Below are 22,213 nucleotides of genomic sequence, written 5' to 3'. Positions count from 1 at the left end.
TTGAGTATCTGTGGTATGGATTATATGGAAAAAATAGTTTGAAATGGCTTTTTCCTCTGTGCAAATTTAATTTTATTTATATTCAGCTACAGTTATTTTCTGAGGTTATTATTAGACGAGTTCATCTTTCCTGTATATTTTAAAGAGCTAATGTGGTTTAGTAAAAAATAGACTTTTTACAGAAGCTTTAGAAGCTCTGGGGTTTGAAAAACACCTGAGGAAAGCTTAACTGAAAGAAGGACAAAAGAATAAATCAACAACAACAGCATTTCTCTAAGACATATGTCTACTAATTTACCCTGAATAAAGTGTCTGCCATACACTGGCTTTTTTTCAGATGGATAAATATTGACTTGGTTTGATTTTTTTTATGTCTTCTAAATAAATAATAACAAACTGAATATTTAATTTTTTCCCTTGGGTGATGGGAGGGCACACTGCTGGTGAACAGACGTGAAGAGGGAGCTGCTCCAGGCACAGGTACACTGTATCCTTCACAGTGGACCTATTTATTAGATTTTTCAGCTTCCAGTCTTAGGTAGTAGATTGATTTGGCAGAGATTAGATAGGAGGTAGAAAGAAAGCTGTCTTGTTAACCATTTCCCATATGATGATTTAACATTGACTTGGCACTGTTCTTTCGTGCCCTGCAAACAGACAGGTTTCCAAAAGAGATGGTGTCTGCAGCTCATATGCAGAGCTTTCTGATAGCTCTGCTTCGCAGACATTTCTCTGAAAACCTGGCCATGGATGACACACCAGCAGGAGCCATATTAGCAATATCATGCTTGTCAAACACAGCTTTAAGAAATATTATTTATAGGGCTGGCTAGTAAACAAATCCATTCTGTGAAAAATGTTCAGGTTTCAGAATGTGATTTTGGTCCACATCAGAATGAAAATGAGAGCTGTCAAAATTTTTTTGTGGAGGGAAATAAAAATCCTGGGGACTAGCCAATAACTGGATTGTCAGGATGTGCTCCTGGGATGTGGAAACGACAGAACTCAGTCCGTGTTTCTTCTGAGTCTGCAAAACACCCTTGATTCAGAAAAAAACCAAAATATTTTCTCATGCAAAAACAAGTCATCAACACTTTTGCTACCAACTTCAGTTATTAGCCACCTATTAACTGGTTGTCCATCTAGACCGAAAAGCTAACCTCTGTATCACGCACTGTGGTTCTCCACTGTCCCTGCCTGGCTAGTTAAACCTTTCATCTTTGTTCCTGCTAATCAAACTGGTGCTTCTTAACTGAATGAGAGTTACCAAACAATGAGATGTGCCGCCACAGACAAATACATCCAGTACCTTCCTTTTAACCATGCTATCTTCTAGGGCTGTATGCCCCAAGCTACATGTGCCTCGTGGTGGGCAAAGCAGAAGAATTTGGTTCTTCGGTGCAGCCCTCAAAAATCATAACAGATATGTTAATATAGCTCTCATTCTCCAGCAATCCTTGATTTCACTGGACCACAGCCTAAAAAATGCAATTTGGAGCAGAAAATCTGTATGTATCTGATTACTTGGGCTCCATCTTTCAAACCATGTTCTTGTCCTCTGTGGTCAATTCCTGCAAAGAAATACTCATTTGCTTAGCTTTCATGCTCTTAAATCAGTGAAACTGCTCTCATCCATCAAGCCAGTCCGGTGAACTTTGCAGAATAAAGGTCTTCTTTTGTAAATTCCTTTCTAAAACATCTTTGCTTTTGGAAAGTGATTATGTGTTGTAGAGATATTTCCCATTTTGAGAGTACGACACAGTGGAGCCTTAATTCCTCTGGTCATTACCACAGTGCAAATAACAGGGCAGCAGCAGCAAGGACCCACAGCCGCTGCTGGTGTAAAAGCAAATTCATCTGCATAAAAAGTGCTGACAGAAAGGGCGCAGTCAGAGCACAAGTGAAATATTAAAAAACCCAAACTTTCATTAGCAGGAATTAATTTGCACGGTCTTGCCAAGCCTACTGCATACACTTACGAGTTGTGTAAATAAATGTCACTGTCCTTCTGCTGTAGCTGGGGAGATTGTTATAATTTTGAGATGAGCCTGCGGCTATGGGAAGCACTGGGGAGGGGGTTCCCAACCCTTGCTCTGAGCACCACAGCATGCTGCCACCCTATAAAGCGTGAAACGAGACTGTCGGACAGCCTGGCGTTGCAGCGTATGAAGCGGGCTATCCTAGCTCAGGGCAGAGTGACCAGCTAGCAGACACGATAAAACAAATCTCAAGAAATGGAGGAAAATGCATACCGAGTAGATGGCTGTATCTTCTGTGCCATACTTAAAAATGCCTTCTCTCAAGAAGGTGTTAAAAGTTAATCCTGCAACAAAATGCTCCCTTTACAGGAAAAACGAAGAGCTTGTGTGTAAGCTTGTGAGGGGAACACCTTGCAGGGCTGCTGTGGAGGGTTAGAAGGAGCAGGCAAGGACTTGGGAGACACAGGCAGCCACCCTTACCTCCTCACTCTGCTTCACAGCAGAGGAAGGAGCCACGTCGCTTTAAAACACACTCATAAGGAGCCACATTCACTCCTGCAGCCTTCACAGCCTCATCACCAGTCAGGACATTAAGACCCACTACCCCAGTGACCAAATGTCTCTCTCTGGTAGCAACACAGGGGTGAGAGGCAGAAGTGAGGTCGAGGAGCTCTCAAGGGGCAGAGGTGAGGTCCAGGAGCTCTCCTCTTCCCGCACGAGTCCTTTGCTCCTGTAGCTGCTGCTCGCAGCTGAACCCCAGGAGGACTTTGGCTGTTTAACTCATGAATTGCTGACCACACAGGCACACCAGCACAGGCTTTGGCAGGCATTAAGGGCTCACCTACCCTCCCCAAGGCTGTCCTCAAGTGCTGGCAACACTTGGTGTTCAGCTTGGTGTGGCTCACATGGGGCAGATGGTAGCAACTCAGCGATGTAATTTAAAGCTACTTTTAATCTTAGTGCAGTCATTAACCTTCCACATGGGCACCAACAAATGCAGTGCTGGAGGGCTCATGTCAGGTCTCCATTTTATTTCCACAAGTCCACCGTGAAGGCGCAGGCTTATGCAAAGTCCCAGGCTCACTGAGACTTTTGGAGGGGTGGTTGGACCAAAGTCTCAAGTAAGGTCACTGTGAGCTGCTGACAGATCAAGCCTTTTGTGCAGGCACCCCTCGAGGTCTAATGGGACTTTTGACCTGAAGACCTCATTGTGGAAATGCACCTAAACTGTTTCACAGATAAAGGTCTAGTCTGGAAATGGAGAGCCTCTCTCCAAAGAAATGCTGTACTTCTGTAATTCTCCTCTATTTCTGTCTAGTTTAGCTGGGTTTGTTTGCTTTAGGTTGTGGTGGCTTTTATTAACGTCTTACCTCACTCTACCCATGGCTGAACTTGAATGGAGAGTGGCAATATATATATCACACAATAAACATGCTCCTACACCAAAACCACGTGCTGAAGGAAGGTCTGAGTCATTCCGAAGTTTCCGAAAATTGCTCAGTGAACAAAATCTGACGTATAACTTTACATGAGATTTGTATAATGTTGCTGGTTTAGGAGAAATGCAGTTAAAAATACTTTCATATGAATAATCCTCATTTGAGAACTATCTACTTTTTTAATTAAGACAACACTGCTTCACACATGGCTAGAGGAGTCCTGTTGAATATGATGTTACTGCCCTGGTACTCACTGGGCTGCCAATGCTGTGTTGCTTGCCTTCCTCCTTCCCATCAGCCAGCATACACATCTTGGTGGAAGAACAAAGCTTCCTGCTCTGAGCCAGCCCCCGCCACTTTCAAACAGCATCAGCTGGGGGACAGCCTGACACTGACCCACCACGCTGAAGCACCAAGGAGAGAGAGGGAGAGGAATTAGCAATAAAAATCCAGCTGCCTAAGGTGGTTGCATCGGTGCCGCATCCTGAAGACAGCACGCATGACAAGCTACCAGTCAGAGGTGGATCCAGTTGATTCTTTACATAAATTGATGTATTAAATGCTGCAGTAATACTGAGTGAGGCTAGACTGCATTGCTGCTTTTTCTTGTTTTTGTTGTTATCGGGATTAATTTAGGCTAATGTTAAACCATTTGCATTTCCTCTGTTTTTTTTGTTGATAACAATTTACTGAAGCATATTTGGTTGTGATGTTGTTTTTTTTTCCAAAGAGTATGATGATGCTCTTTTATTAGCATAAGCACTCAAACTGTGTCCAATGTCTTAAAGCAATTTATACAAATCGTAATCACTTGAGAATTTTTTTGTAAAATTAATGCTCTAAGAGTTTTGATTAATTCACTAATTTCAATATTTCTATTTTAAATACTTCAACAGTGTGCATTAGCAATCTTTGTCATCCATGGTATATAGTGCATGTGATGCTCATGAAATCTCAACACTGAAAAGCATCCACAGTTTGATCTAACATCCAGCAGCAACAATGGTGATGGAAATGACCTGAGGTCCTACAGCATTCAAAGATGATTCTTAGCATAGGATTCTTTGAAGATGCTTTGAAACTTCTCAGTCACCAAATTCAGTCCCACCCAAAACGTAACTAAATCCACCAGAAATTTACTACAATCAGACAAATATTAACTTTACTGTGCAGTATAGGTCCCATACAAATCCAAACAACGTCACACCCTTCTGTTTCACTCTCTCCTTTGACCAGGACCAGTCAGCCAAAAGTTGGTGGACGGTCTTTGGTTTCACTACAGGGCATGGTGAGGACAGACTCCAGTATTTAACCGCACTTACCAGATGCCTCTGTGCCTCCTGTTTCACCCTTGGCAGCAGCAGGCGTCCTTTCAGCCTCAGTTTCCCAAGTTCAAAGAATGTGATGTGAAAATGCTGCGTGGTATCACAACCTGACTGAGGTTTCCTGGTATGTTATTTCCAATTATCCCGACAGCTGTCAGCATTCCTCACAAGCGGGCTGCTCTGCAGCACAGTGAACACAGTGGAAAGGCCTTTAAGGATATTTCACTATTGTTCCAGCTATAGCACGTAGCCCTCCTGGGTAAATGGGAAATGTATGGGAGAAACATCTCAAACTCTAGAGATGCCCTTATCTTTTTCAGCTATGAGGACACTATGAATACAAGCCAGAAAGTATTCATGGCTGACATGCTGTTAAAGATGAGTTTTGTGGCCTACAGGTCATGCAGAATAGATGTAGGACAAATATGGTGTCTCCTTCCACTTTTCTGCCATGAGTTTTTCCAGGTGTGCATCTCAGGGTTTGTGTTTTGCCCATCAGAGAACATACCCGTTTGGTACGTGGATGGCAAAAGGCCAAGGGCAGAGTTAAAACTCTGCCTCTACAATCTGTGATCTCAAGAGATACATTTGAAACAACTCAAAGACTATCAAAAGCACCCAAGAATGCAGGAAATAAAAACTGTACAGCAGTAGTCATAAAAGACAGCATATGTGGTTTAACTGAATTTGTCTGGAGTCCAATTAAGCAATAAGACACGATAGGGCGTGTCGTATTACTGGGCCATTAATGCAAGTCTCTGGAGCACTGTGAGGCACAAGGCCAAGGAGAAGTGCATTAATGGCCCGGTAATACATGCTTCGTCATGTCCTATTGTTTTCAGGGTATGATAATATTTGTCTTTTGAAGAGAAAGAACAAGAAAACATATTTGAAAAATTTGGAAAAAGAGATCAAGTTTCTGAGTGAGGGCTAAGCAGAAAGGAAGAGCTGCACCCTACCTGCCTTAAATTCAGGGTAAGAGATGTGGGATGGAAGACTTCACTGGCTGCCTGGAGCTTCTTCTTACACTTCAGTCATCTCTCTGATGCACAGGTAGGGATCACTTCTTAACCTCTGACTGAGTTCACCTGGCTTTTGAATGAAACAATTTCCATTACCGGTAGAAAATAAAAGGTAGTTTATAGTGCTGAAATATTTTTTAAAATAATAGGTGGAAATATGTTAAAGGGTGTGTTAAAAATCTAGCAAAGGAGACAGGAGACCTGCCTGGTTGAACAAGGAGCTTCTAGCGGAGCTCAGGTGGAAGAGAAAGGTCCATGCAATGTGGAAAGAGGGGCAGGCCACTTGGGGAGAGTACAGAAATGTGGTCAGAGCATGCAGGGATGTGACGAGGAAGGCCAAGGCCCACCTGGAACTGAAGCTGGCAAGGGATGTCAAAAACAACAAGAAGGGCTTCTTCAACTACATCAGCAGCAAAAGGAAGGCTAGGGACAATATGGGGCCACTGCTGAATGAGGCGGGTGTCCTGGTGACAGAGGATGCGGAGAAGGCAGAGCTACTGAATGCCTTCTTTGCTTCAGTTTTCAGTGACAAGGCAGGCCCTCAGGAATCCCAGGCCCCGGAGGGAAGAGAAGAAGCCTACAAAGAGGATGACTTTCCTTTGGTCGAGGAGGACTGCGTGAGGCATCACTTAAGGGATCTGGACGCCCACAAATCCATGGGCCCCGATGGAATGCACCCAAGAGTGCTGAGGGAGCTGGCGGATGTCATTGCTGAGCCACTCTCCATCATCTTTGAGAGGTCCTGGAGGACAGGAGAGGTGCCCGAGGACTGGAGAAAGGCCAGTGTCACTCCAATCTTCAAAAAGGGCAAGAAGGAGGACCCAGGGAACTACAGGCCGGTCAGCCTCACCTCCATCCCGGGAAAGGTGATGGAGCAGCTCTTCCTGGAGGTCATCATCAAACAAGTGAAGGAAAAGAAGGCTATCAGGAGTAGTCAGCATGGATTCACCAAGGGGAAATCATGCTTGACCAATCTAATAGCTTGCTACGATGACATGACTGGCTGGGTAGATGAAGGGAGAGCCGTGGATGTTGTCTACCTTGACTTCAGTAAGGCTTTCGACACAGTCTCCCATAACATCCTCACAGGGAAGTTCAGGAAGTGTGGGCTGGATGAGTGGTTGGTGCGGTGGATTGAGAACTGGCTGAATGGCAGAACTCAGAGGGTTGTCATCAGCGGCGCTGAGTCTAGTTGGAGGCTGGTAAAAAGTGGTGTCCCCCAGGGGTCAGTACTGGGCCCAGTCTTGTTTAACTTCTTCATCAACGACCTCTATGAAGAGTTAGAATGTACCCTCAGCAAGTTTGCTGATGACACCAAACTGGGAAGAGTGGTAGATACACCAGAAGGCTGTGCTGCCATTCAGCGTGACCTGGACAGGCTGGAAAGTTGAGTAGAGAGGAACCTGATGAGGTTCAACAAGGGGAAGTGCAGGGTCCTGCACCTGGGGAGGAACAACCCCATGCACCAGTACAGGCTTGGGGTGGACCTGATGGAGAGCAGCTCTGCGGAGAGGGACCTGGGTGTCCTGGTGGACGACAGGTTAACCACGAGCCAGCAGTGTGCCCTGGCTGCCAAGAAAGCTAATGGGATCCTGGGATGCATTAGGAGGAGTGTAGCCAGTAGATTGAGGGAGGTTCTCCTTCCCCTCTACACTGCCCTAGTGAGGCCCCATCTGGAGTACTGTGTCCAGTTCTGGGCTCCCCACTTCAAGAAAGATGAGGAGCTACTGGAGAGAGTCCATCGGAGGGCTACGAGGATGGTGAGGGGACTGGAGCATCTCTCCTATGAGGAGAGGCTGAGGGAGCTGGGCTTGTTTAGCCTGAAGAAGAGAAGCCTGAGAGGGGATCTTATAAATGCTTATAAATATCTGAAGGGTGGGTGTCAGGAGAATGGGGCCAAACTCTTTTCAGTGGTGCCCAGTGACAGGACAAGGGGCAATGGGCACAAACTGAGGCACAGGAAGTTCCGTCTGAACATGAGGAAGAACTTCTTCCCTCTGAGGGTGATGGAGCACTGGAACAGGCTGCCCAGGGAGGTTGTGGAGTCTCCTTCTCTGGAGATATTCAAGACCGGCCTGGATGAGGTCCTCTGCAGCCTGCTGTAGGCGACCCTGCTTCGGCAGGGGGGTTGGACTAGGTGACCCACAGAGGTCCCTTCCAACCCCTACCATTCTATAATTCTGTGATTCTGTGAAAAAAATTAGGCTTTCTTAAATCATCACATCTAGATAACATACTAGTAAGTCTTTTGAAATCGCTGGCCAAGAAAATCAAGGCATTGACTGTCACTTTTTGTATGGGATACTGGAAAGATTGTAGAGGACTACCGGAAACTTCGTGTTAGAGCAACAGCCAAATAATCTGGTTACTGTGACATTAAAACCGAGGCAAATTAATGGACCACCAAATGAGGGGCTCAATCAATACAGATTTAAATGATGATAGTAAATACTTCTGTCAATCAATATTGTTTCATGGAAAATACATCTTGTCAAATTCATTTAATCATGATTTTGATGAAATTATGATATACATTTATAAAAGTGGCTGCATTGGCTGAATATATTTAAACTGAATGCACTTCAGCTTAGTAGTGCAAGAATATTCTGATTAAAAATTAGCATCATACAACATCAATATTTCAAATAGTAAATGGATTAAAAACTGACTATATGACAGAATTCAGAAAAACACTGTTAATGGGCATTTCTATCTCATTCTAGAGGGCCTATAGTGGGATCTCAAAGGTGACAAGTGCGATGATGTGATCCAATATTTTTATAAATATGTTGGGGGAAAAAATGGAAAATTTTTAGACAGGTAAATAAATACTGCTAAGGAGAACTAATAAACAAACTAGAGAATAAAACTAACTGGAACACTTGGTTGAACTGAAATAAGCTGAACATCATGTACTTTAATAAAGTCAAAGATACCAAAAACTTCCAGAGAATGCCCTGAATGTCTTCACTCAATGTTCCAGGTATGCACGGAAACGTCTAAGCTGAGTGCCAAGTGAAAAGACAAAATACGGGAATATCTAAGGCCCAAAGGCAGTCTAATTTATTTTACTCTTACCTAGATTCTATGATAAATTTGAACTTCCTCCCAAGTATGCCCACTGAAGGTAGTTTCCTAAAATGTTCAAGTATGTCCAATGACACTTGCAAACAGGAGAGCATGTTTACAACCTTTACGAGGACCTTTCTACAGCAAAATGCCTCTTTTGCACATACTAACTTTATATAAAACAACTTTTCACAACTGATGTGGGTTGATTTTGACCCATATTATTAACCTCACTTCTTCCTTTTTTTCCAGTTCTGGTCTCCCCTTACCTTCTTCACTTCGAAGACAGGGAGTGAAACCAACAGAGAAAGTGGGATAAGCAGGTACTGTTGTGCCAAGGGTAAAAGGGTAAAATGTGACCAAAGCAAGGTCACCTCCTCTAGAGCAAAACTTGATTCACATTTCCCCTTTTTTCTGTGAAAAACACAAATGAGTGCCTCGTATGATATATCATCATGTGACGGTGTTTGAGCTGGTATTAAGGAAGGAGTTCTATACCCATCTTAGAGCAACGCTCTGACTGGGGTAATGAGCTCACATCTAAGTCTGGGGAGGCGGCAGGGTTTGGAGTGACATGTTCAACACGATCTAGAACAGATGAGCTCATGTTCTATATCAACTTCAAAACAATTAATTGCTAAATCCTCAATATTTCTAGCCTTACGGAAAAAAAGATTCTTTTGAAGTCAGTCTCCAGTGTCTGCTTCTCCTGATCTAATCAACGTGGATACATTTTCGACTAAAGCTTGTCTCTGTATGTCACCTATTATAACCTGAAGGCACCAAGGGATCAGTCAAGCTCCATCCCAGAGCCAAGCATCCTGAAACACCAGGACCAAATGAGACCTGGATGGTGACTGTCACACATTTTGGAGTCTGATGCCAGCTGCGTTTTGTCAGTTGATTCTACCTCACGCAAGACATAATGTGATTTTTCAAAGGCCCTTTGATTTGGTATTGCTCTTGGTTTAAGAGGAATGCAACAGGTAGGTTCTGATTTCTAGAATAGATTGTCTTAGATTTCTGACAACTAGCTGTAAGGAAACCAAGCAAAAAACATTTCTTACAGTCACGTTCAGCGAAACATTCTCACAAGGTGTATCTGTCTTTAAATTTGGCTGTTAAAAGCATTTCATCATCAGCTCCCTTCTCGGTTCCCAGCAAGCCTTGGTTACTCTGGATTGCCTCCTTCTAAGATCTAATTATCATCTCTCATTTTCACTGCAAGGTTTCACTCTCTCCAAATGAAATCTGGAGAATAGAGTATGGCTGAAAAGCAAACACTATTAAGGAGAGCGAAATAATAAAAATCATCCTGTACGGATTAGAAATTCTGAGATAAAAATACTGAAGTGAGTTTTGGCATAGAAAATGAAAGGTAATGTGTACATGGGAAATGGGAATGACTTTCATCTGTAAAAGAGCGGGTCAGTGAAAAAAAGGAAACTGGAGTGTAACAGAGTGGTCCTCCCCTGCAGTGAGGTGCTTACCTGGCATCGTATGTGTGCGCAGTACTCAGCACAGAAGCACTGCCTTTCCACCAGCACTGGTTCAGCTTTCTGCTTCTGGCTTTGGTATCGGTACCTGGAAAAATACAAGGGCTGTCTTCAAAGACCTCGACATTATTTTCAGAATTAGTCACTGAAATGAGGTTTTGCCTCTTCTACTCCCTCAACGGACAAAACAGATGGAAGAACAGAAGAGAAATATCCATTCTTCATCACGTACTTACGGCATTAAATAGATACATACATATGTATATATATAGACACCCGTGCACATAAAACCGTAGGCAACCTTACTATGAGAATAACTGCCTAAACCTGTTAGTATACACCCACAGCCACATGTGCCTGTGAACATGCACACATTGTATAACTTTGGTTATGTAGCTGAAATCACTACATGAAAATATTCAGTTCAGAACTGTTTCCATGGGAATATCGGGGCTTGCACATCATTGTGAAGAAACATCTGTCCTGATTTGGGATTTCACCAATGCACCTTAGCTTTACTTGCTTAATGTTGGTTGAGATTTTACAGCGAAAAGCCCTCAGGCAAATTAAACTAGCCATGTACACCCTCAGGGAAATGAGACTTTAGTTACATGCCTGATACCAATTGAAGCCAACTAGAAGAATTTTATGATACTAATGAATGTCTATAATTAAACAACTGTTAATCGAAGTGAGTCAACCGGTCTATTGGAAATCTCATACTATTTTTTGAACCTGGCTTTATAATGTAATTGTATTTCAAGATGCCTGAGGACTGCTTAGTAAGTGCTTAGCGCATTTTGCAAGGATCAAGCAGACTTCTAGCCATCCTGTTCATTGATTTTGACGGTAGAATAGCAGTTCAAATCCCAAGAAGAGTTGAGAAATTTCTCTCTTAAAAAATTCAGCTAAGCTTTTCAATTAAGTCCATATCCTAAAATCTGCACGTGATTATGTATTTGCAGGATAAGAAGTACTTGTGTAGCACACATTTTCTTCCATTTCCAGTTTTGAAGGGTTTTGTAAATGCAGGTACTCTTTGAAATATCTCCTTAGGAAATAAGATACCCATTATCTTCTAGCACAATCCCATTAAGGACAAGTAAGTGCTATGAATGTGTGAGCTGCTTGCATAAATTGCCACGATGCACTGCCAGCTATATCCTGTGCTCACGGCATCAAAGGCCAGTTCTAAGGACCGTTAGCAGCACTGCCAGTTCTTACTGTGAGCTGTGTACTTTTAGGCTGTTTGAGAGCTCCCACTTGCTGGAATCAGGTGATTTTTAATGTTAAAAGCTCTGATTCTAACTAAAAGAATATTTCTAGCTCATACAGTGGTAAAAAGGCTGAAAACAGCTCCCAAGAGCAGCTTCAAAGTCATCAAAAACCTGAAAGAAAATCAGGGATACCCCATTCAAATTCAGTTCCTGACGTACAAAGTATAGGGCCAGCTAGTACGGTTCACTTACCTAAAGCCACAGGCTAATAAAAGTTGGACTCCAACAAAGTTTAGAAAAGGGTAGATCAGCAGTCTGAGTACAAAGCCAAGTAAATTCGTAGCTCTATCAGTTTACTGCTGGAAAGTGAAAATGTTTGATGTTTCTTTATATTTTTTTAGGTAGGGAAATGTTGCCTGGTATTTTCTGCTTTTTAAATACCTTATTAAAATGTAGGACTATACATGGCACTGGGTTAATACACACATAATGGCTAGGTGCCAGCCCACCTGGTCCCACTGCAGCTAAATACGGACTTTCTTGGGATTTTCTCTTCTGTGTGGCTCACTGAACACACCTGAGATACTCTGACACCAGCAGAGAAAATTAACCACTGTGGTCCCAAGCTAATACCCACTCGAGTAAACTCTGAGATCCTTACCTGAATTCAGAGAAAGGCCGGCAGCCCTTCAGGCTAAGGTCAGCTACGGAACGGGGCTTGGCAAGGGAACAGCAAGGTGCATATAAGACCAAAAGCATAATTCTGAGCTGCACTTTAAGCTTTCAGACTGAAGTGTGAAGAAGAATATCCTCTGCCCATCTCTAATGATAATCAAGATAATGAATTCTGCAATAGCTGCAATTTTAACACTTAGTTAAGGCAATTCTCAAGTAACCTACATGAATTTAACACACAAAAATAATTAAACATGCTATGGAACAGATGCTGCACAAACAACGGCAATCAAACGATTCACACTTAGCAGACCTTACCTAGCAGTTAGTTTACAGCATTTCTGAGTGACTGAAAGAGAAAAGCAGATGTAATGTATATCATTTCAAACACAGCACACCTGACTCACACCATTTAGGAAAATCAAATAATTTTAATCCATTTTCATTTTGTTAGATCCTTTCATTCATGATAGTTTTTACTTCTAAATATGTATATATGCAGACATATGTACACACACCCCATACCCTTAGCCGTTTCATAAAAATCTGTTCCAGAAATTATTATTTTGTATATCTTCTCAGCAGCACACTGGTAAAAAAAAAAAAAAAATCCAAATGCAGAGAACTCAGAGTCAGGTTTTAACACGGCTTAGGTGCACTTGCATGTGGAAAAGGCACAGCCATGTGCCCATCGGAAGCTCTCATGATTATTCATCCAGACTCATCAACTGTAAGCCAAAAGAGCAATCTGGTGATTTTTATATATAATCGTGCAGACTGTTCATGGATCATGTAGCAAACATACATATATTTACAAATTGGTCATATGCTTGTGGATTCTGGAAACTGACTTTCTACCAAGGTATGTATGCTATCCAGGTATGTTCATTTTATGCACTGGCTGCCTTCTAGGTGCCACAGTGATAGGCGGTAAATAAGTATTTATAATAATAGTTTGCCAATGTTTGAGGTATCAAACTCATTTTCTACCTTACCTAGATAAGGACTGAGTTATCTAGAAAGAAGCTGGTGAACTGCCCTAATAATTAGGGGGAACCATAAATAGAAGAAACAGAAAGCAAAAAGGACAACAAAAGGGAGCTGATTTACATGAAACTTTCAGATTGACTTAATGTGCACAGCTCCTGAGGAAGTTTCAGGGTGAAATTCAGCAGTGACACAAGCGATGGTGTAAGTTAGATATGTGTCAATCACAAAAAGAGTGTCAGCCGGGAGAACTGGCAACATACATTCGTAGCACTTTCATGGGGTGATTTGATGATGGATGGTTGTGTGATCTAAACTGTAATTTATGCACTGTGGCAACTGAAGTGGAGGTTGGCAGCACAGAGAGTAGATGACAAGGGTGAAAAAATAAAACAGGCTTTCACCCTTAGTGACAATATCCGCATCCTTCAAAAAAATACACTGGGGGTATTCCAGCCTGCTTTTACCAGGGCTGAACATAACCACCGCAGAGTCATTCGTATATGCCAATTACAAATATTTTGCTGATTTACTAAAAGATCTTTGACACTCACCTCTTTTTCCTGACTGATTTCACCTGAACTGGCTCAAACATATCTCAAGAGTGGAGAAATTTAAATATGAAATTCAAAAATTTAACTAAAGTGTTATTATTCTCTCCTTTCCCATTTCATTGACTTCATGACTAACATTGTGTGCGACTACCTGCCCATCACTTGAGGCCACCACTTGAGAACATGTCAAAGACCACGACAACACAGACGGCAGCAGCTCTTTTGTTCTGCAAGGCTCTCGCTGTAAGAGGAATGACTTTGACACTGCCTTATGCCAACCTGTTTTATTTGACGCAGGAAGAGATGAATAAGCCAGATCTGTCAGAGCTGAAGAGACAGAGAGCCACCAGTAATTCTCACCATTAGTGATCCTTTGTAGAGTTGCCAAAATTCTCCAGTAAAGCTGCTTTTTGGGCAGAAAATTGAATTTTTCACATAAATGGGTGTTTTTATTGAAGGAGTATCTATATTTTCCCCTACTCATTTAAAGTTTTCATTGAAACATTGTATACTTTAATTTCCAAGGTTTTTTGTCACTCTTCTTTTTAAATCTCAGGCACAATATAAATCAGAATTAAACACTTTTGACGCAGAAATGCTGCTGTGGTACCTGATTCTCAGTCAGACACTCCATGACCTGATTGACCTGCACAGACTGACTTCCCTAATGAGACTGGGCTTTCTGTACTGCACCCCAGCCAGAGCCATCCCCCGGCAGTTCTGCTATGGCTCCAGACAAAGAGAAGCTGTGGTGCATCGTGTGGTCTGCTCAGAAAGTCAAGGTCTGAAAACAGATGAAGGACTGAGATATAACCGTAACACAAGACACTGGGATATATCTGGGGTCTGAAACTGCACAGTTCAGCTTTTCACTGAAAAGTTCTCTTCAGCAAAAGCACCTCCGTTTTTTAACCAGCCCTAAGCTTTCAGTTTTGACACTGATTTCCCTGCATTTTCTCCTCTGTGAGCATCACCCATAGGCCGGAAAACCTGAGCAGGCATTTGAGAGAACAGCGCAATTGTGGCAGAGGTTGGAAATTTGTCTTTCTTTTTTTTTCAGTCGGCAGGAACAAAAGGAACAGCATTTTCTGCTTGGCATTATGCATTTTAGCTGACTGTGATGCGATAGGTGTGCTAATGTTTGGGGTTTGCATCAGTTCAGTGCTGTGCTTTTAGTTTCTAGAAAAGGGTGCCTGGGATACCAGACAGAAGCTTTTTTATGTTGAATTTAAATCCATAATAAATAGAATTTAAACACTAATGTTGGTGCTAAGTTGAGCCTTAACTTAGAAAAGCTGTTTCTTAAATCAGTCTTTTGCAATGCATAAGTGTACAAGAAACAGTTTGGTCTCACTACCACTCCTGTAAATTCAGATAAATCACTTAATGAACACATAAAATGTGTGATTGAGAAATCAAGGTAAAAAACATAGAGAATTTACTAAAATAAGAAAATAAAGAGTAAGAATTAATTAAAATAGTCATGAGCAATCTGAAAACGCACAATGATAGAGGGCTTTTAAAACATTTCAAAAGCATTTTTAAACATTTTAACACTGTAATAACATCAGAATTTCCTTATATACATTATTAAAATGAAAATTAAAAATTGGGTATGCACATACATAAAGTATCTTTCATCTGAAGATGGAAGATGCTTGGCATGTTCTGTGATCTGTTTCCGGAGAACTAATCAGCAGCAACAACCCAGGTGAAGGTGGGTGGTTATTAAGTTCCAGCAAGCAGTGGCCGCAAGACTTCAGGACAGCGAGCAAAGGCCTTAGCTGACCTCACCGACTTTGGGCAACAACGTGGCAGCCCAAAAGCAATGCTGCATGAACTTGGTGGACCAGAGACGCTCACAGTCTTTCTCAATGTCTGGATAGAAGATCCCACTCTTTTAATTTGGAGTGTTTAATATGCAAAATTCCTTCAAACCATTATTCTGAATTTTCATCTTTGACATACGTTCAACAAATAGAAAAAATTAAAAAGTAATGAGGAGAGTTCCCAACTGCTTTGAGAAGATTCCACATATGTGCTAATTAGCAATTCTGTCTGAAAATATTCCCTGAAAGCTGTATGGGTAGTGCAGCCTGGGATAAATAATGCAAATGCCCCATGGCACTGTCACAAACACCACAATCAGTGCTGTTTGCGATTTCAGTGAGACTCTCCAAGTTCTGCACCTGAGACTAAAATATTAATGAAGTAAAACTGTAGTAAACAAACCTCCAGTCCCATTCCCCCACCCACAGTCAGCACACACACATGCTCACGCACCCCGCACCCACTGGCTTTCCTGGCACGGGATAAGAAATATTTTAGGAAGATGAGAGTTGACTTGTGAGTGTTTCCTTTGTACATAAAACTGCTCCTTCCCCCAGTTGCTATACCAAGCATCTCTTCATCACTGGACTGGTGCCTACACAGAACTCTGATGCTAGAAATGGAAGGAATATTACTGCACATTGATAATAATCGAGGTACAGCTCTCTGGCCACGTAACAGACAGTAAAGACAGAAAGGTACCTTTGGCACGCTCTCACCTTGGACAAGCAGGCAAGATTTCAGGTCTGAGTTGTCCTTTAATATATACTTTCCTTTACTACAAAATTCACACCCATCCTGGAGAGTGGCACCACTCTCTAGACACAAATTCCACTGACTTTCAGTGCAAATCGAAAAAGTGCCTAAGCTGTAGTGTCTAGCTATCTAGCTGCATAGTGGGCTGCCACTGACTTCCGAGGAGGTTAAGACTTTAATCTACTTAGATACTTTGGAAAATATCGCTCGGTGAAGTGCCTAAGCCACTTCTGAAATAGGAGGTAAGATTTCAAACTTGCAGAGAGGCTTTAAAGAACTTCATACGGCATGCTCCTGGCTACACAGATGCATCTCTGGAGTTAAATTTTACTTTCCTACTAACACAGCTTCTCTGCTAACTGCATCACAGCTATTTCAGGTGCGTGGCCAGAGTGAAACACAGCATGGATTTCAACCCCTAATGACTGTTCATAAACTATTGTCCAAGTTACAAATACCCATTAACCTGTCCACTCATATTTTAGTCTACGGTCTCATACTGCAAATCATTCCTTCCTAGATTATAGGGACTGCACATTCTTGAAGCCTCTTTTATGAAATTACAGCCCTGCTGTTTTAGCCCAGTGTTACAATACCTGCCCACACTTTCTAGCACAATTCAGCATCAGAAACTAGTCTATAAATGTCAGTCCGTGAACAGCACCCAGTAAAGCCACTGGAAAAAAATAACTCTTGCTAGTTCAATAAATGAGGGATAAATGGCACCATTAAGGGAGTTTCTAGCTGTAGAGAAATCTATTCAGAAGTTGAAAATTAGAGACAGATGTGCCAGCTGTCCCAGACTACACCCAGAGTCAGTTTTCAGACCTTGCTTTGGTTGTGAGATCTGTACGCTCTGGTCTGCAGAACCTCTGTGTGTGTTTGCCCATGTATACCCGAAATCCTTCCTCACCGCCTGTCCTCGAGCGGTGGCTGGCCAAATGGAGCTTGAGAATCCTGGGACACTCACCAGCGTGACAACAGCATCAAATTCCCTTGATTAGTGCTACCTTACTCCACTAATCAGGAAGCAGCCTCCAAGGTAAGTTCATCTACCCCAGGAGCATTAGTGACAGAAACATTGCCTATCTTCCAGTCCCTATTTTAAGAACACTTGAAACTCCCCTCAGAAAACCAAAGTGTGGCCTAGACTAGCCCAGCACAATGACAGATGAAATTTTACAGTGGCTTGAAATGTGCTAATGAAGCCTGTGTTTGGCAAACTGTTATCACCTGCCATCAGCCTTCCTACCACTGCCTCAGTGCCCGCTTCTCCCTCTCCCTCGAGCACCTCCTGGATGCCTCCCAGCCCAAACCATGACTGCAAAATATCCCTGTTGTATAGCTGGCTTCTTAACCTCATTTGTATTCTTCCTTCAAGCTACCTCCACCATGATGCCCTCAAATTACCACCATCTTTTAATGAGAAGGATGCTATGCATACCCATTTTATCATTATTGTATTCTCTCGGCCCAGCTGCCTTCCACCCGGTAGCTCCTGCCTGTTATGCAGATTACAAGCTCTCTGGGGTACCAACTGCTCTCTTCCTTGCATGTCTTCACAGTGTGTACCATGAAGGACCCTGATCCTGGATTGGGGTCCCATAACGCAAACAACTATATAAAAGAATAATTTGTTAGCCTGGATTGCAAATGTTCTTCTGCAAGAAAAAATAAAGCAATTTCCCCAGGCTGTCAGAGGCACTTTCCTGTGTCAGTATCGTAGCTTTCTTCTGGCGATGACAATGGTGCATCCAATTTCCAGACACAAGAGGGAACGTCTGATGTGCTGATGTGAGCTCCGCATGTTGCTGCTCTACATCTAGCCATGCCACGGAGATCCAAACGGCTTGTAGGGAAGGGACGTACTATTGGGAAGGCAGCTTTCTGTGGGATGTTACTTTTAGTGTGGGGGCAGCCTTTGATGGGATTTTTCCTCCGTATGATCCCTTTCCTTTCAAAGAATGTGATGTTTGGCTTATGTTTTGATTTTGTACCTCACAATCATGCAGGGAAAGACAGTGCAAAGTTTGTTTGCCAAGGTTTATTATTAATTACAAATCCGCACTCCAGGTTATGTACACTGAAGTGAAATCAACACTGCAGGTCTGGCTGTGAGGCAGGCAATTTATATCTACATTCAAAATTCATACAAAGAATATTATATTATCAGTACATATGTGATCTGTCTTCCACCTGTCTAGAGCAGTCTCAAAAATATTCAACTGCTGTACCTTTTTTTCAGCTCACTCCTTGGGTAATTGAATCCAACTATTAGCAGCCAGGTACTAAAGTTTTTGTCCCATAAGGATTTCGCTTCTTGGTACAAAAAAGGTCAGCTCAGTCAGGAAAAAGCATTGATCTATACTATCAGCACCTCACATCAGTGGTTTCAAATACTCCAGGGTCTGAGCATAAATACATTTTCAAACCGGATGTAGCAAATGGCATCTCATTCTTCTGCAAAAAAATATAACAGTTTCCACTTGGCAAACACAGCACAAAGATATACTTACCTATTGAAAGGCAAGTTATATCTACATAATATTTTTCAAATAATTCATACTTCATTTAAGGTTCCACTTGTGCTAACTTGACATGCTATGTACTTAACTTTATCATTTTAATTGAAAATGTGAAGCTCAAGCACCAGCAGCTTCAAAATAAAATCCTGATTTCCCCTCTTGCATAATGCTTTCCAAGTGTCCTCTTCCACTTCCAACCAGTACATAACTATTACACCAGCTATCCAAAGCTATAAAGAAGAATTGCTCCTTTGCCTTCTATGTTCAGATACTTCAAATGAAAAAAGGACTGACATTTTCTTAATGTTTAAAAACATGTCATTATCCTGAACCCATCCCAGCAATCTAGCTAAATTTCTCAGTAAAACAATAGTTAAACAAGTAATTGATTTAGCTTTGCAAAGGGTAAAATACTGCATTGTCTAGAGAGGAAAAAAATAGTTCGGGCAACTCTGAAAAATGAAAGGAGAATGGAAGTTGTTCAGACTCCATCATCTCAAGTATCCTTTTGCTGATACGCCTGAGATTTTGCACGACTGACATCTGTCAGGCAGGTGATTGCACCTGTCTTAATATTTTGTCCCAACTTCACACATAAAAACCTTCCCTGTCAGGACTGTACTGAAATCAGTAACAGTTACTCCGTCACATCAAAATCTTTAGGTCATTTTCCATATATTAACCAGGATGTGGTCATCAAATTGTTTATTTTTAAAACAAATTTATTAGGGATATTCGAGCCTTTGTTATTGTATAATCCATCAACTATTTCCTTAGTCTCTAATTTGAGTGATAACATAAAGAATGGCTTCTGTGGATTTCTGTATGTTCTGTTTTTTGTACAGAGGGACCCACAGGTTACATTACAGTATTTCCAGTCTGTAAGAGTCTTGCTTGAACAAAATTTCGTTTCATTATTCCACACAATGCTTTAACTCTGTGCTCCAATTTCAAGTGCTAGTGCTCCGCTCCATTGGTTCTTCCTTAGTTACTGGTACTTTAATGATCATTGGAACTTTTATATTGATGACTGCCATACAGAAATTAGACCACAGATTTCTTGATTCAATTTAAATTTTTAATTTCTGAATTTTCAACTCAACTTAAAAGAATGGGAAATGGATCAGTCACCAGCTTAAAACATGCCAAATACTTAGGACATATCTGCACGTCGTGCTCGAGGTGGCCTGGACAACCTATTGCAAAAAGAGGTGCAACTGCCTAAAAACTGGCACAGATCATTTTGCTCTGGCTTCACTCGACTTCGCACACGTGTATACTGCAGGTACTGTAGTCTTCAGTTCCTCCCAGATTGAGTGAATCTGCACTGGTGGCTCATTAAACCAGTTTTGTATCTCAAACATTGCAGAGGCACTACAGACCTCTCTCCTCCACTTGCCCAGAACTCTCAACGGTTTAGTTTTGTTCAAAAATTAGTCTAAAATTCAAAGAGAATAAACCATGCTGGACATGCTGCAGACCATGGTGCCCTGACCTCAGAGATGGTAGTATGAAAAGCGGGCAGAAAGGTGAAAGTAAACCTCCCAGGCCCTGCCCTAGATCCCCATGTCATCTGCTCGTCACCTTGACAGTGATGTGGTCATGAGTGAGGATCTCACATGTAATCTCTCAGACCAGATTTGTGTCCCCACTGCAGCAGCAGGAAGCTGGGAACAGAGCTATTTGTTGCCTAGAGGAGTGCCAGGGCTTCTTTCAGTGCTCCTGGCTCCTTGACCAGTGGGAAGGTGCTCTGTAAGGGCTCCGTCCTTCCTCCTGATGTGCCTATGCCCAGGACAATGCTGCTTGGCAGACCCCATCCTCTTGCTCAGCCCTCCCACTCACTGCTGGCTCCAGCAAAGGAAATGAACAAATGCAGAGGTCAGGGAGCACCGCAGGAACACGGAGCTCCCTGGGGGAGTGCCCAGAGTTTGCGGGGAGCCCTTGGCTGGGTAGAAAAAAAAACAGAGGGAGAGACTATTTCTCAGAGCTGCAATTGCTCACAGGAGGTGCTGAAATGAGATGATGAATGTTAATGCTTGGACTATATGGGAAATGGCAATCTCAGTGTAAATGTGGGTCTGTTAAAGAGGGAAGTCACCCTTTGGGGACTGTGGCAGGGGAAGCGGGGGAGAAGAAAGGGAGCTGAACTTTCAAAGTGGGAGGTTGAGCTGTGGCCTGTATTTTCTTCTCTACCCACACTGCAGTGCTTATTTGCTGCTGGGGCTTATTAATTTTTCACTTATGCCACGCTAAAAATAGTTAATTATTGAAAATGCATATCCGTCTGACGGTGAAAGGCTGTCTCTTCCAAACAGGTGACTGGTTCAGATAACCCCAGAAGGCACTTCTGGGTCTTCTAGACCCTTGATCAGAATTTCTTTTTTAATTTGAAAAGAAGAGAGGTGATTAAAACTGAAAATGACGGTGAGACTAATGAAAGCTTCCTCCCTCCTTCCCCAAGAACTGGTGTAATGGGCTGAGGTTTCTTTCTTTTCTTTTTCCTTTCTTCCTTTCTTTATTTCTTCTTCTTTCTTTCTCTTTTTTTTTTTTTTTTTCCTAATGAATATTTTCAGTGTCTATGTCATGCTGGTCCTTTGATTAAAAAAAAAAATCAGATGTAGAGATTTTGCTGCAACAATAGAATGAATGTGTGTGGATAATATTACTCACAGTGCTGGTGAGAGTTCAAAGGCTGGAATGTCCAGACTAAATACACAGCAGAAAGATCAGTTCTTTAACATTTCAATTAGACAGAAACATGAAACAACAGGCTAGTGACTTCAGCTTCTCGAAATTAAACAGTTTGACACTGCACAGAACACATATCGAAATTCATTATGCCTTCACAGCTTAAATCTCCTCCTGCTGAAATAGTGGCCGAAGTCATTCCTCAAACATAGGAGTCACTTTATAAATGCAGTGGGTCCTACCCGTACCTGGAGGAGGTGGTTATCCTTTGCATGGCAAAATCTAGATCAAGATTCTCTTTGGAAGAAACAGGCCCCCGAGGATCCTGCTTTTCTGGGGAAGGGCTGCAGCCTTGCCTGTCCTCGGCAAGCTGTGGGATCAGTGGAAAGGGAGCACAGCCTACGCAGGGACAGTGTCCTCACCCCTGCTCCACATTTCTGTCACCCCTGTGGTACCTGCTGGCTCTGCTACTGGATGGGTACGGCCACATCTGGCCACATCTGGGTGACGAACGTCCTGGTGCAGGGAGCAGGGTATGCTCGCACCTGCCCAGCCTGCTCCTGTCTCCTCCTCCTGTCCATTTTCCCACCATCGTCACACCTGGGCCCATGGGGGGAGGGGGCATTCTACTGGGGCGACCACATCAACTTC

Source organism: Opisthocomus hoazin, chromosome 3, assembly GCF_030867145.1.
Source record: "Opisthocomus hoazin isolate bOpiHoa1 chromosome 3, bOpiHoa1.hap1, whole genome shotgun sequence".
Lineage (NCBI taxonomy): Eukaryota > Metazoa > Chordata > Aves > Opisthocomiformes > Opisthocomidae > Opisthocomus > Opisthocomus hoazin.
The sequence above is the reverse complement of the archived record's forward strand: the minus strand, read 5'-3'. Positions refer to the sequence as shown.